The sequence below is a fragment of the Macaca fascicularis genome, chromosome 1 (assembly GCF_037993035.2).
Source record: "Macaca fascicularis isolate 582-1 chromosome 1, T2T-MFA8v1.1".
Taxonomy (NCBI): Eukaryota; Metazoa; Chordata; class Mammalia; order Primates; family Cercopithecidae; genus Macaca; species Macaca fascicularis.
The window spans coordinates 26,673,217-26,688,580 of NC_088375.1; the positions used below are offsets into that span (position 1 = coordinate 26,673,217).

A 15,364-nucleotide genomic window follows, 5' to 3' on the forward strand; every position below is an offset into this window, starting at 1 on the left:
AGCTCTCTGAGCACCTGGGCTCAAGTCATTGCCTTTGGCTCCTCCTCCATATCCCAGCACCACTTTGTAATGGGCTGGGTGGGGCAGAGAGCAAGGGAAAGAGGAAATAAAAAACAGAGAAAGAAGAAAAGAGAGACAAATAATGAAAGCACAAAAGAGCAGCAAAGAGAAGGGGAAAGAAGAGGAAGAGGAAAAATGCTCAGGCAGTCAAAAGATGAAGAGCCAGGGAAAGAAAGTAAGGCCACAGGAGACTGAGATGGGAGACCCAGCAGAGTGTTAGGGAGAGGACTGACTGTCAGAGGCAACTGCAAAAATCTGCACTTGTCCTAGGCTAGTGGTCATCAAACTTGAGTGTAAATAAAAATCACATAAGATGCTTATGAAAATGCAGATTTCTAGTCCCTGTTCCAGGGTTCTGATTCTTTAGGTATGGTGGGGTCCTATAAATCTGTACCTTTAAAAAATAACCAGCCCAGGAGCTTCTGATGGAGGTGTTGAGAAATACTGATGTCCATTCTCAGGAAGGCACTTTGTGGCACACTAAACTGCGGAAATTCTCCTCAGAATTTGATATTTTAAATGCTCAACTTTGGAACTCAACTGTCTTGGACCATGCAAGCAATAGCTGGGCTCCAGGAGTGGCTCGACTCTGCTCTCCAGGGAACTGCCTGAATCTGGGAGGATGGCAGGTGCTCTCTCATGGACAGATCTCTCCTCTGGGATGTGGAAAGTTAGAATAGAGGGTCTCCAAGGACCTTTTCATCTAGAAGAAACCCACCAGTCTCCCAAAATGTGATGCCCATCTTGATCTAACTAGATAGACACATATATTCTGAGGCCAAAACTTGACCAAATGTTCATTCTCCAGCCATAGGTGTTAGACAATACAAGTACCTTTAAAAAAAAAAAAGAAAGAAATATTAAGGCTAGGCATGCTGACTCATGTAATCCCAGCATGTTGGGAGGCCAAGACAAGAGGATCGCTTGAAGTCAGGAGTTCCAGACCAACTTGGGCAACATAGTGAGACCCCATCTCTACCAAAAAAAAAAAAAAAAAATTAAATTAGCCAGGCATTGTGGCACATACCTGAAGTCCCATCTACCCAGGAGGCTGAAGCAGAAGGATCTCTTGAGCCCAGGAGTTCAAGTCTTCAGTGAGCTATGATTGCGCCACTGCACTCCAGTCTGGGTGAGAGTGAAACCTTGCCTCTAAAAAAAATTAATAAACACATAAAAAAATTTAAGAACTGATTTTGTTTTTATGACCTACTTTAAATTTAAGTTAATGCCAACATGTTTAATTATATGTATAGCATTTTACAACTTTCCTCCAGTATTTCTAGTTCCTTACAAGGATGATTATTTTGTGTTTTAAAGTATTTTTTAAGAGACGATGACCAAGTGTGTTTTATAGCTTGGTTATCTTAATGGGTTGGGGAGTGTAGTGTGTTTGATATAAATAAGTTAACTCTTAGAATGCCAAGGTTTTTTAAAAACTTTTATTTTAAAATAAAAGGAGTGCAAGTGCCAGTTTGTTGCTAGGGAAACTTGTGTCATAGGGGTTTGTTGTAGAGCTTTTTCATCACCCAGGTATTAAGCCTAGTACCCATTAGGTATTTCTCTTGATCCTCTCCCTCCTCCTACCCTTCGCCCTCCAAAAGGCCCCAGAGTCTTTTTCGCCGCTTATGTGTCCATGTGTTCTCATCATTTGGCTCCCACTTATAAGTGAGAATATGCAGTACTTGGTTTTCTGTTCCTGTGTTAGTTTGCTAAGGATAATGGCCTCCAGCTCCATCCATGTTCCTGCAAAGGACATGATCTCATTCCTTTCCATGAATGCCAAAACTTTGATTCCATCATCTTCTGGTAGATACCTTCTAAATTATGATGCTCACATTTCTGCCTTAGGAAAGGGGAAAAGGGGACTTACTAGATTAACTCCTCTGCCTTATTTATAAAGCCCAATATTAATCCTATAATAGCTCATTTCTCTTCTGCAGCATCACTTCCAGCTGCCCCATGAATAAATCTTCCACTTCATTTATTCTTCCCCCTGTACCTTTGCCATTAGACCTTCAATCTTCTGGAATACCCTCCTTGATGTTCAACCCACCTAAAACTCCCTGTCCATCAAAAGTTCCAAGAGCTAATAATATCTCCCTCTTCTCTATGTCCCATATGCAGCTCTTAGTAAGCATTCAGCAAAAATTTATTGAATGAATGAATAATTCTGTCCCCCCCAACACAGGTTTGATTTTCCTTCTTATAATTAGAAACCCCTTTTACAGTAATATTAATATTTTATCTCTCATACTACAGTTTTCTCAATGAATTATTATACCCATGTCACCTTGTAACTAAAAAAAAAAAAAAAAAAAAAAAAAAAGCAAAAAAATGACTGGGCATGGTAGCTCACACCTGTAATCCCAGCACTTTAGGAGGCTGAGGCAGGCAGATCACTTGAGATTAGGAGTTCATGGCAAAACCAAATCTCTACTAAAAATATCTCGAAAAAAATAAAAAATTAGCTGAGTGTGGGGGTGTGCACCTGTAATCCCAGCTACTCAGGAGGCTGAGGCAAGAGAATCGCTTGAATCCAGGAGGCAGAGATTGCAGTGAGCCAAGACCATGCCACTGCACTCCAGCCTGGGCCACAGACTGAGACTCTCTCAAAATAAATAAATAAATAAATAAATATTATTTATGTATTAATATTTATACATAAATAAATAAATATTATTGTTGCTGTTGAATCCTGGGATACTTGAAGGGATAACTTTTGCCCACAGATCAATCCTAAAAACCATGAGAACCATGAGACCTTGGAAATCAAGGTCACCTATAATCTCCATCTACTCTACATACCCAATCCTTTCTCCCACTAGTTCCCAACACATTTGGTCTGCCACTTATACACCGACCCTTCAACTGTTCATGTGTCACCCTCAGTGCTAACCTTTTTGCTTTGCTCATACCAGTCACCGATATCCAAAGTGCCCTTTCACCTCCCTCACACCTCTTTAAATCCCACTCAGCAAAAAAGGTTGATGATGCATCCCATCATTTCCATAAGGTTCACCCTCACTGCTATAATTCACACTGAGCTCCCCTTCCTCCAATTATGTGACACCATGTTTATTCTTACAGCATAAACATGGTGTCACATAATTTTCTGTATCCTATATCATGGCACTTAATTTATACCTGATTTTCACATATTAGTTTTTATATCTGTTAGTCTTTTTCCTACAAATGGATTATATAGTTTGAAGGAAACATCTGGGTATAGAACAAGCTGTGTGTCTGCTTCACCCAGAGCCCCCTTTTAAAGGGAATTAGACCAAATAAGCAGCCACACTGCATTCCTGTATTTGTTCGCTGGGGCTGCCATAACAAAATGCCACAGACTACATGGCTTAAACAATAGAAATGTATTTCTCACAGCTCTGGAGGCTAGAAGTCCAAGATCAAGGTGTCAGCAGGTCTGGTTTCTCCTGAGGTCTGTGTGCTTGGTTTGCAGATGGCCATTGCCTTGCTGTGTTCTCACACTGTCTCCTCTGTGTGCCCTGCTATCTCTTTGTGCATCCAAATTTTCTCTTCTTCTAAGGACACCAGGCAGAATGGATTAGGACCCATGCTCACAACCTCACTTTAACCTTATCACATTTTTCAAGGCCATATCTCCAGATACAGTCACATTCTGAAGTACTGGGAATTAGGGCTCCAGCATATAAATTTTGAGAGGATGCAACTGAGCCCAAAAGAGCTTCAATCACCTCTATCATAGATTAGAATGGAGCAGATGCCTGATCCATAGGCATGAGTTAGCTATTAGCCCAATCCATTGGTTAGCTAATAGTTCATCAAGTGGCTTAATATGAAAACTCTGTGCAGTGGGGGACTATAGTAAATACATAGGAGAAACATATTCTTTCCTGAGAACTTGAAGGAGAAAATATGCCTGCTGGCCGCAAGAGGAAAAGCTGAAATATGAATGTTGTATATTCTTAGTCTCTCCCCTCCCATTTGTACCATACCCTGGTGCTTAGCACAGCGTTTGATATATAGTCTGAGTCTGGCTTTGGAGTAGCTTCATTCTACCAGCAGTGTTACATTTTCAAGAACTTTTTTTCTTCAGGCAATATCTGGCATTCGGCCTCATTCCCTCAACACCTAATTCCTCACTTCTAGTTTAGTAAAAATGAAAGATTTTGGCTGGGCATGGTGGCTCACAAAGTAATCCCAGTACTTTGGGAGGCCAAAGCAGGCAGATTGCTTGAGTTCAGGAAGTTCAAGTCCAGCCTGGGCAATATGGCAAAATCCCATTTCTACCAAAAAATACAAAAATTCAGTATGGTGACATGCACCTGTGATCCCAACTACTTGGGAGGATGAGATGTGAGGATCACCTGAGCCTGGGAGGTTGAGGCTGCAGTAAGCCAAGATTGCACCACTGCACTCCAGCCTGGGTGACAGAGTACGACCCTGTCTCAAAAAAAGAAAGAGAAAGAGAGAGAGAGAGAGAAGAAAAGAAAAGAGGAGGAGGAGGAAGGAAGGAGAGAGAGAGAGGGAAGGAAGGAAGGAAAAGAAGGAAAAGAAGGAAAAGAAGGAAAGGAAAGGAAAGGAAAGGAAAGGAAAGGAAAGGAAAGGAAACCGAAGGAAGGAAGGAAGGAAGGAAGGAAGGAAGGAAGGAAGGAAGGAAGGAAGGAAGGAAGGAAGGAAGGAAGTAAAAGAAAGAAAGAGGGAGGGAGGGAGGGAAGGAAGGATCTCCCACATGTACCTTCAAAAATGCCTTCTATTTGGAGGCAGTGGAAATAACAAGAATAACTGCAGAAAAAAACATTTATATGTTCCCAGTGAGATGCAAACTATATTCAATGTTCCAGTCCCTACTGCTGTCATACAGACTACTCAACACTTAAGACAAAAACAAACCAATTTTTTTTTTTTTTTTTTAACTATACCCACATATTCTGTGGGTCAGGAATTCAGAAAAGGACAGCTTATCGCTGTGGTACAATCTGAGCTGTCAGCTGGGAAGACTTGAAGCCTGGGGGTGACTTCACAACAGGAGATTGAAATCTTCCAAAAACTCACTCACTCACATGTCTGGTGGTCAATACTGGCTGTTGGCTGGGTCTTCAGCTGGGGCAATCAACTGGAACACCAGTTGCAGCTGAGTGGTTTTCTCAACCAGCTCCCTGTCTATAGTAATAAACGGGGAGTCCAAAGGTCTCAGACTTTCATTTGTAGTGCTTCTGTTCCTTTCTGTGCAAGCTAATATGATTCTTTTAAAAACTTTGTGAACTATTGGCATATTAACTTATAATTTATTCCATTAGACGAAGAGCCACAGCGGCAAATCTCTCTGAGCTAAGTCTTTCTCCACCTTGGGCTCCCTGTAAGGCTGTCATGGAACAGTGACCTTAAGATTCCTATAAGGCCTATTGTTAAATAGAGAGGAAGGCAAGCTCCCAATTGCCTCCCTCTAGCAAAAACGGAGTGAATCCTGGAGGAACACTGAGGCAGGGAAGCTGAACCTGGCATTTTCATTCAAAGTCAAAAGCTACAAGGAGGGTGGCAAGTGGTGCCTCCACTGGCACAAGTCAAAGTCAAGCCCTCTCTGGAGGAAGGGTCACCAAGTTAGACCTATAGGACTCACATCTCTTTAAGCTCAAGTAATGAAAAATGACCAAGCACACAAGAAGTCAAACCACTAGTGACAACAGATTTAGACACCCAAGAATTGCAAATTATGGAATTGTCAGATTTTTAAAAAAATAATTGTTACGAATGAAATCTTTAATGAAATAAAATATTTGCTGCAATAGCAAAAATGAAGATACAAGAAACCACCAGCAGTGAAAAATCTTAAAATACTACTCCAACTCCTGACCTCAAGTGATCTGCCCACCTCAGCTCCTCAAAGTGCTGGGATTACAGGTGCCCGACCAGCCTGGTTAACATGGTGAAACCCCGTCTCTACTAAAAATACAAAAATTCGCTGGGTGTGGTGGTGCATGCCTGTAGTCCCAGCTACTCGGAAAGTTGAGGCAGGAGAATCGCTTGAACCCGGGAGGCGGAGGTTGCAGTGAGCCGAGATAGCACCATTGCACTCCAGCCTGGGCAACAGAGCAAGACTCCATCTCAAAAAAAAAAAAAAAAAAAAAAAAAAAAAACAAAGAAAAAAAAACAACAACAAAAACTACTCAAGTTGCTTGTTAACTTTAAAAAGGAGGGAACAAAAGGTATCCGCAAATGGAGAAATTTGGTGGAACCAACCTCACTACGTGATCAAAGTGAACATCAGTATTGGAACTCTGTACTGTCTTGGGCCTCCTGTGGTGATGCACGGAGAGGGACACAGTATCATATATGCAGTATTCCTGCCCCAAATATTTAATCAGAATCCAAGAATGAGGAAACAATTAGATCAATCCAAATTGAAGGACATTTTACAAAACAATGTGGCTTGAACTCTTCAAAGATGTCAAGGTGAGGCTGGGCACGGTGGCTCATGCCTGTAATCCCAGCACTTCAGGAGGATGAGGCAGGTGGATCACCTGAAGTCAGGAGTTCGAGACCAGCCTGGCCCACATGGTGAAACCCTGTCTCTACTAAAACTACAAAAATTAGCTGGTCATGATGGCGTGCACCTGCGTAGCCCCATCTACTCAGGAGGCTGAGGTAGGAGAATCGCTTGAACCCAGGAAGTGGAGGTTGCAGTGAGCCAAGATCAGGCCACTGCACTCCAGCCTGGGCAACAGAGTGAGACTCCACTGCAAAAGATGGACAAAAAAAAAAGTTAAGGAGATGAGAAAAAATTTTTTAAAGAGGGGCTCAGGACTATTCCAGATTTATTTATTTATTTTTTTGAGACAGAGTCTCACTCTGTTGTCAGGCTGGAGTACAGTGGTGCGATCTCAGCTCACTGCGACCTCCGCCTCCAGGGTTCAAGCGATTCTCCTGCCTCAGGTTCCCAAGTAGCTGGGACTATAGGCTCCCGCCATCACGCCCGGCTAATTTTTGTATTTTTAGTAGAGACGGGGTTTCACCATGTTGGCCAAGATGATCTCGATCTGTTGACCTCGTTATCCACCCGCCTCGTCCTCCCAAAGTACCGGGATGACAGGTGTGAGCTACCGCGCCATGCCTTATTCTGGATTTGTAAAAACTAAACAAATAGAATAGCTAATGGAATGAGTGATTCTTGATTCTATCCTGGATTGAAAAAGAAAAAATATTTTTAAAAATATTACTGTTGGGACAATTGGAGACATCTGAATTTGGCCTATACATCAGATAATACTATGTTTTCAATGTTAGATTTCCTGAATGTGATACTTGTATTGTTGTTATGTTGGAGAATGTCCTTGTTCTTAGAAGACATGTGTTAAGATATTTAGGGTAACAGTAATTGAATTCTCTGTGAAATGAATTCTTAAATGGCTTACCAAAAAAATATTTGTGTGAACATCCAAGTGTGTAGAGAGAAAGAGAAAAAGCAAATGTGATAAAATGTTAACAATTAGTAATCTAGATAAAGGGTAAATGAGCATCATTGTGCTATTCTTGTAAGTTTTCTGTAGGTCTGAATTTTTTAAAGAAACAAAAGTTTGGGGAAACACTAACGACTACAAAGAAAAAGTAGAGCGTATCCAGTTACCTATTAGTATCAACACTCCCACAGATATGTTGGGGCCATTCCTTTCTGCAGGCCAAAGCAGAGCTCAGCCACTCCAGACAACACACAGGCAGATGAGGTCACTTTGCCAAGGTCACAAACACCATCACCACATTGCCAGAACTTCCCTACCCGCATGAAAATATCTCCTTCACCTTGGCTGAATTGGAAAATTTAAATAAAGAATTCTGCTCCCTTTTATATCATTAACTAATCTGTTGTACAGATTAAAAGATTAGAACATACAAAAACATAAAATGAAATAAATTTAGGCATGCTAGAGTGGAGAGATTCAAGCTGATGCTCTCTGGCATTTTTCCTTCATTTCTTTGATGTTGTTTTAAAACTGTTTGGCCAGAGAGAAGGAGAGAGGGCAAGAAAAGAAATCAGTGCTGCTATGAATAACTGCCATCAACCACCAATTTAGGGAGTCACCGGAGCAGAACATTTCTCAGATGTCAGTTTTTCTCAGCTACACATTGTCCTTTCCTTCGATTATCACTGGCATGTCACCATATTCTGCAAATCTCAGCAACACCGCACCTTCGGCCCACTGGTCACTCATGATTAAAAACATGGGGCTGGGGGAGTAGACTGGGGGGATGGCGTCAGCCAAACCACTATGGAGCCAAAAGAGTTCGTAGGGCTCTATAGTTCTACTGGCTTAAAAAAAAGAATTATCTGTACTTGCATGGCCTTGAGGAGAGACAGGACTGTTGGAGAGAGATAAGATTATTTTCTTTTTCCTTCTCTCCAGTGAACCAAACACAATTCTCATTCTGGCTTTCCAGACTCAGGGCTCATGTTTGAGCTTTTCTCTTCTCACTTCTCTTGGTCAGAGGTGATCACTTTTGCAGCTCATGACATATGTGTGATTTTATGTACAATACCTTAAATAACACTTTTAGAAAATCTGTTTTCTGTCTAGGGGCAGTGGCTCATACCTATAATCCCAGCACTTTGGGAGGCTGAGGCAGGTGGATCACTTGAGGTCAGGAGTTTGAGACCAGCCTGGCCAACATGGTGAAACTCCGTCTCTACTAAAATTACAAAAATTAGCCAGGCATGGGGGCACAGGTCTGTAATCCCAGCTGCTTGGGAGGCTGAAGCAAGAGAATCGCTTGAACCTGGGAGTCAGATGTTACAGTGAGCCGAGATCGTGCCACTGCACTCCAGCCTAGGTGACAGAGCAAGACTTCATCTAAAAATAAAAGAAAAAAAGAAAAAGAAAAGAAAATCTGCTTTCTGGTTAACCTAAAATGGCTTGTTGTGGAAGAGACACTGACTGTCTAGGAAACAAAGCCTGCTACATGCTGAGATTTTGTACCTCTGAGGTCTTCTCAGAAGCGAGTTGTAGACTGCAAACGGTTGCCTGGACTATTGTCAGGACTCCCCCCTAAGGAAAACCATATTGCAGGGAGGACTGTGGGACAGTGAGTGTTAATGAAGGACCTAGAAAGCTGAACTGGTAAAGAGATTCCTGACGGATAAGAGATGATGGGGTTTTGTGTGTTAACACAGAGATACTACAGTACTTCTCTTTCTGCTTCTGTCTCTGGGAGAGAAGTTAGGCACAAAAATGACCAAAAAAAGCATTCTACTCATCTCTTCCCACCTCTTCCCTGCACAGTCATCCCTCTGGTAACACAGGAGCTAAAACCCAATCACAGCTACCACAATAAAGGGACTTGAGCGCTCAGTAAATGCATAGCCGAACTCGGGCTAAGGTTAACTTGTTTCCATTCACCAAGTCAGATTAAGAGGAAAAACAAATCAAAGTTATCCTTATAATCACATATTAATTCTAAAAATAATTGTATGTTCACCTCCTACAGTGTGCTAGGTAGGCTTGGAGGTGCAAAAATAAATAGCACACAGCCCCTTCTCTCAAGTCACCCGTAGTAGAATAGAGATGAGCCTTCCTGAAACCAGGGTAGTAGAACCACTAGAAAAGGAGAGAAAGTCAATTTGGGAAAGACAGGATAAATCATGAGGCAGCATCCAGCAGACATGGGAAGAGAGAGGGTCTGTACCCAGGGACTGGAAAAGGGACATCTCTTCCACAGAGACACAAGGGAAAGAGGAGACAGTAGATCATTTTCACGGGCAACAAGGTCACCACCATTATAACTCTTAGTTTGTAATGAAACTAATTTGAGCCATGATGGATTTATCACCAGCAGTGTCCCCAAAAGTTTCTAAAATCGATGGCTTACATTAAAGAAAGAAGAGAAATAATTTAGAATCATTAGAATAAGGATTTGTAGGGCAAGTACTTAATTATAGCTAAGTGTAATTTCCTTAAGCAAGTCATCCTCTCTTAGTTATATGATTACACTTATATTATTCTTAAGTCTGGTGATTAATACTGAATTTAACATTTTAAATAAAAGTTTCAGTATTATTTATGTTAAGTGAAATAAGCCAGGTACAGAAAGACAAATGCTACATGATCTCACCTATATGTAGAACCTAAAAAAATTGAACTCAAAGGAGCAGAGGGTAAAATCACCATTTTACCAGAGGCAGGGGGCTGTGGAATTGGGGAAATGTTGGCCAAAGGATACAGAATTTCAGTTAGATAGAAGAAATAAGTTCAAGAGTTCTACTGCACACCATGTTGACTATAGTTAAAAACAATATAGTATATATGTGAAAATTGCTAATAGAGTAGATTTTAAGTGTTTTCAACACAAAAAAATAAGTATGTGAGGTGATAGATATGTTACATATCTTGATTGAACCATTTCGCAATGCGTACATATATCAAAACATCATGTAGTACCCCCAAAATATATGGATACCATTTTAATTTGTCGATTAATAAATTAAAATTTCAATATTTTAAAAAAACATAACTGTTTATATAACAATATAAGGCAACAAGTTAGTTAAGTTATTCCCAAAATATAAACATAAAGATAAAATCTGGAGAATAAGGAAACACAATCATCTAGGTCAAATGGCTTCTGTGATGACCTACACTAAGTTTAATCACAATTCAGTGAACTTGATCTTCTCTCAGGCCTAAGTTGTACATTGATTTTCAGTCCAATCCTAGAGTCAGAAATTCTACAACCCTCATGAAACATCAAGGTTAGACTTGGCTTTGCCTTGAGCATTTCACAGCCGTTGACAAGCCAGCCAGTTGCATTAGCTATTAGCCACTTACCCTTGTTAAAATTACAATGCTCGTCAATTTCTGGACTATCAGGATTAGAAAAAGCTCCTCCTCGTGCTTCAAGCTACAGAGAAAATGCAAAGGATGTGGAGTCTGGGCAGGCAGCACCTCTCCCTGGTTGTCCCACCAGTGAGAAAGACATTACTTGTGGTAACTAAATTTATGTCTTATTTCTTATTCCTGACTTCTCCTTCCTTCCCAGATTGCTATTTCAGTAACTTCTTGTCATTTTTCAAGTATCTTAAGTGTTTTTTGATTTTTTTTCTTTTTAGTCTAATGTCATTTTAAAAATTCAATTTAAACATTAGCCAATATTTGACAAAAACTTTTAAAATGAAATTACAGATTCCCCATCAAGATCTCCTTTCTTCCCCATATTCTCTGAGTATCAGGAGATCTTAATAAACAGAATGCTGGGTGTTCCATGGGTGATTCTGGCCAAGCAACTTCTATCTCTGGCATTTCAACAGTGGTGTCTACTCAGGAGCTTTTCCACTACTGAGTAGGTTAGGTTTCAAAAAGCTGTAATAGTCCATTTTTTCAAAAGTCTATAGTGAAGCTAAATAAAGAACCAGCATTACAGACAGTACAGCACTCTGATGTGCAGCCTCTGGAGCCCAATTTCCTAGGTTCAAATCCCAGCTCTGCCAATTATCACCTGTGACCTGGCTATGTAATCTCTGTTGCTGTTTTCTCATTTTTAAGATGGGGAAGAGCACAATAATACCTCTCTGCTGTGAAAATAAAATTAGTCCATACATTTAGAACAGTGCCTGACACATAAAGTGTTCAATAATTGTCAACACGATTAGCTAGTGACAAAAACTGAAATTGCCCCAGAGAACTATAGATATTGATGGCATTAGTTTCAACTCTTATTTCAATTCTCTTAAAAATATGTTCTTATTTTGTCTTTCTTATCTTTACTACATATAAAATTTATAACAAGCTAGGTCTTACACAATTATAGACATTTTCATAAATCTCTTTTCGTTAGGATCCAGATATCTAGACAATGAGAGTATCTTTTCAATAAACTGAAATGCCTGTAATATCAAAATGTATTAAATATGACTTTTTAGCTTATTCTTTTTGTCTTACTTTGTTTTTCAAAAAAAGCAAAACCCAACAAACTTGTGTTAGACTATGAATGAGGACAACTCTAAAAAGACCTAAGGTGACTGCTAATACCACCTGGTGGTGGGGGCAGAGTTAATATGCTTTAGCTTTGGGGCATAACTTTGTCATCTGAGAAAATTATAAGTTGAAAGTGTCAGGCCTCTGAGCCCAAGCTAAGCCATCATATCCCTTGTGACCAGATGGCCTGAAGCAACTGAAAATCCACAAAAGAAGTGAAAATAGCCTTAACTGATGACATTCCCCCGTTGTAATTTGTTTCTGCCCCACCCTGACTGATCAATGTACTTTGTAATCTCCCCCACCCTTAAGAAGTTTCTTTGTAATTCTCCCCTCCCTTGAGAATGTACTTTGTGAGATCCAACCCCTGCCTGCAAAACATTGCTCCCACCTCTACCACCTATCCCAAAACCTGTAGGAACTAATGATAATCCACCACCGTTTGCTGACTCTTTTCGGACTCAGTCCACCTGCACCCAGGTGAAATAAACAGCCATGTTGCTCACACAAAGCCTGTTTGGTGGTCTCGTCACACAGACACGTGAAACATTTGGTGCCAAAACCCAGGACAGCAGGACTCCTTCGGGAGACCAGTACACTGTCCTCATCCTCACTCCATGAAGAGATCCGCCTATGACCTTGGGTCCTCAGACCAACCAGCCCAAGGAACATCTCATCGATTTTAAATCGGGTAAGCGGCCTCTTTTTACTCTCTTCTCCAACCTCTCTCACTATACCTCAACCTCTTTCTCCTTTCAATCTTGGCACCACCCTTCAATCTCTACCTTCTCTTAATTTCGATTCCTTTCATTTTCTGGTAGAGACAAAGGAGACACATTTTATCTGTGGACCCAAAACTCCGGCACTGGTCACGGACTCGGGAAGGCAGCCTTCCCTTGGTGTTTAATCATTGCAGGGACACCTCTCTGATTACTCACCCACGTTCCATTGGTGTCTGATCTCCGTGGGGATGCCTGCCTCGATCATTCACCCATGTTCCCTTGATGGCAAGTCAATTGTGGGGACGCCTGCTTTGGCTGCTCACCCACGTTGCAGCCCAGGGTTGCTCCCCACCCCCTTCTCCGTGTCTCTACCCTTCTCTTTAAACTTGCCTCCTTCACTATGGGCAAACTTCCACCCTCCATTCCTCCTTCTTCTCCCTTAGCCTGTGTTCTCAAGAACTTAAAACCTCTTCAACTCTCGCCTGACCTAAAATCTAAGTGTCTTATTTTCTTCTGCAATACCGCTTGGCCCCAGTACTAACTCGACAGTAGTTCCAAGTGGCCGGAGAATGGCACTTTCGATTTTTCTATCCTACAAGATCCAGATAATTTTTATCAAAAAATGGGCAAATGGTCTGAAGTGCCTGACGTCCAGGCATTCTTTCACACGTTGGTCTCTCCCTACTCTCTGCTCCCAGTGAGACTCGTCCCAAATCTTTCTTCTTTCTCTCCTGTCTGTTTCTTCAGTCTCCACCCCAAGCCCTTCTTTTCTATGGACTCATCTGACCTCTCCCCTTCTCCCCAGGCTGCTTCTCGCCAGGCCAAGCCAGGTCCCAATTCTTCCTCAGCTTCTACTCCCCTACCCTATAATCCATCTATCACCTCCCCTCCTTAAACCTGGTCTGGTTTACAGTTTCTTTCCACGACTAGCCCTCCCCTACCTGCCCAGCAATTTTCCCTTAGAGAGGTGGCTGGAGCTGAAGGCATAGTCAGGGTACATGTGCCTTTTTCTCTATCAGACTTTTCCCAGATCAGCCAGCATTTAGGCTCTTTCTCATCAGACCCCACCAAATATATACAGGAATTCCGATATCTAACTCTGTCCTACAATTTAACCTGGAGTGACTTAAATGTCATCCTAACTTCTACCCTCTCCCCAGATGAACGGGAAAGAGTTTCTTCTCTCGCCCAATCTCACGCTGATAACCGCCAGCTTCATGAGCCAGACCTCCAGGAAGGCATTAGAGCAGTTCCCCGAGGAGATCCCCAATGGAACTATCAGGCAGATTCCCCAGGTATAGCTGGGTGAGATTACATGGTTTCCTGCCTAGTTGAAAGGCTTTAAAAGGCAGCTTACAAAGCTGTTAATACAACAAACTTAAAAAAACTACCCAAGGTAAAGACGAAAACCCAGCCAAGTTCATAGCCTGTTTGGCAGTAACCCTTAGACACTTTACTACCCTAGACACAGAGGGGCCAGAAGGCCATCTTATTCGCTATGCATTTTATTACCTAATCCCCTCCTGGCATTAGTAAAAGCTCCAAAAATTAGATTCCAGCCCTCAAACCCCACAACAGGACTTAATTAACCTCGCCTTCAAGGTGTACAATAATAGAGAAGAGTTGCAATTACTTGCCTCCGCTGTGAAAGAAACCCCAGCCATATCTCCAGCACACAAAAACTCCAAAACGCCTAAGCCACAGCAGTCAGGCGTTCGTTCCTTCAGGACTTCCTCCCCCAGGATCTTGCTTCAAGTGCTGGAAATCTGGCCACTGGGCCAAGGAATGCCCGCAGCCCAGGATTCCTCCTAAGCCTTGTCCCATCTGTGCGGGACCCCACTGGAAATTGGACTGTCCAACTGGCCCAAGGCTCTGACTCCTTCCCAGATCTTCTCGGCTTAGCAGCTGAAGACTGACACTGCCCAATCCCCTCAGAAGCCTCCTGGACCATCACAGATGCTTTGGGTAACTCTTACAGTGGAAGGTAAGTCCATCCCCTTCTTAATTAATACGGAGGCTACTCACTCCACATTACCTTCTTTTCAAAGGCCTTTTTCCTTTGCCTCCATAACAGTTGTGGGTACTGACAGCCAGGCTTCTAAACCTCTTAAAACTCCCCAACTCTGGTGCTAACTTGGACAACATTCTTTTATGCACTCCTTTTTAGTTATCCCCACCTGCCCAGCTCCCTTATTAGGTCGAGACATTTTAACCAAATTATCTGCTTCCCTGACTTTTCCTGGGCTACAGCCACACCTCATTGCCACCCTTTTCCCCCGTTCAAAGCCTCCTTCGCATCTTCCTCTCGTATCCCCCCCACCTTAACCCACAAGTATGGGATACCTCTACTCCCTCCTTGACAACAAATGATGCACCCCTTACCATCCCATTAAAACCTAATCACCCTTACCCCGCTCAACGCCAATATCCCATCCCACAGCACATTTTAAAAGGATTAAAGCCTGCAGCATGGGCTTCTAAAACCTATAAACTCTCCTTACAATTCCCCCATTTTACGTGTCCAAAAACCAGACAAGGTGCAGGATCTGCACCTTATCAACCAAATTGTTTGGCCTATCCACCCTGCAGTGCCCAAACTGTACACTCTTTTGTCCTCAATACCTTCCTCCACAACTCACT

At 42.0% G+C, this 15,364-nt stretch overlaps 2 long non-coding RNA genes across 6 annotated transcripts in view; one reads left to right on the forward strand and one right to left on the reverse strand.

The window, feature by feature from the left end:
- The window catches only part of LOC107128807 (uncharacterized), a 269,214-nt gene that overhangs the window by 251,693 nt on the left and 2,157 nt on the right, over positions 1 to 15,364 (reverse strand). For all 5 annotated transcript variants that reach the window (XR_012428458.1, XR_010578304.1, XR_006698191.2 and 2 more), the window contains exon 2: positions 1,088 to 1,209. This is a non-coding gene — a long non-coding RNA (uncharacterized lncRNA). The remainder of the gene's footprint in view (positions 1 to 1,087; positions 1,210 to 15,364) is intronic.
- Positions 13,708 to 15,364, forward strand: part of LOC135965408 (uncharacterized) — a 35,022-nt gene continuing 33,365 nt past the window's right edge. The window contains exon 1 of the long non-coding RNA XR_010578315.2: positions 13,708 to 14,708. This is a non-coding gene — a long non-coding RNA (uncharacterized lncRNA). The remainder of the gene's footprint in view (positions 14,709 to 15,364) is intronic.